We start from the raw sequence: 901 nt of genomic DNA, 5'->3' as shown, positions 1-901 counted from the left end.
AATGATGAGAATCCCAATTTAATCTGCTGTTTCTGGTGTTTTATCCATTCCAATCAAAATTTCAACATTCCAATCAAATCTATTTGTTATTCCACAGTGTCTCTCCATGTGTTTTATTCTGTTGTATTCTCTCACAGTCTGTTTGATGATCAATGTAACATCTCACTCTCTGTTCTGGTGAAGATCAGAAGCAGTGATATCTGTTTACACCACCCGACAAGTCGGCCTGAGGCTGTGCCACGCTGATCATGTGGAGTTAAAGCAATTCTTCCAGTCAGTTAGTTCAGTTGTCATTTCATGAGAAATTCGGTCATCATGACTTCTTCAGTGACCTAATGGTTCAGGTGTCTGAGTGATGTTAATCATGATGTGATGAAATGATTGTATGTTCCAGTCTTTCCGTGGTGGGTTTTCACACTGAGTAGAAACGTGTTGGACATGGTCTGGAAATGTTTCACACCGCTCCATTCCCAAATTCATTTACTGACAGAAGATATATTTCCATCATTGCACAGCTGGCTGCATAGCCAGAAACTGTGCTGAAGGTGACAGCTATGCCTCTACAGCTGACAAGGTGGCCGAGAGGTTAAGGTGATGGACTGCTAATCCATTGTGCTCTGCCCACGTGGGATCGAATCCCATCCTTGTCGCTAGTTTATGAACTGTTTAGTGTATCGTTTATGTTGGGGGAGTTTATGTGTGAAGTCAGCCTCGAAACCTGTTCTTGTCAATGTCCAGACAGTGATTCCAGAATTTGTTATACTTATTTAAACTTGAGACAGACAATTGGAATTCTTCACTCAAACTGCACTGGAATGAAGATCAAATAGGGATCACGAAACGGAGCAGGATTTTTCCTCCCCTCCTTCCTTCCATCTTTACTTTCTCTGGATTTGCGCCA

General features: G+C 42.0%; 1 non-coding gene across 1 annotated transcript; it reads left to right on the top strand.

Annotated features, from left to right (window-relative positions):
• The first annotated feature begins 568 nt into the window (after positions 1-568).
• On the top strand, positions 569-650 carry trnas-gcu (transfer RNA serine (anticodon GCU)). The gene has a single exon. It is a non-coding gene; the product is annotated as a tRNA-Ser (tRNA).
• Positions 651-901: the final 251 nt, after the last annotated feature.

Source organism: Heterodontus francisci, unplaced genomic scaffold, assembly GCF_036365525.1.
Source record: "Heterodontus francisci isolate sHetFra1 unplaced genomic scaffold, sHetFra1.hap1 HAP1_SCAFFOLD_61, whole genome shotgun sequence".
NCBI lineage: Eukaryota > Metazoa > Chordata > Chondrichthyes > Heterodontiformes > Heterodontidae > Heterodontus > Heterodontus francisci.
Note: the sequence above shows the minus strand (reverse complement) of the source record. Positions and strands in the feature narration are given on the sequence as shown.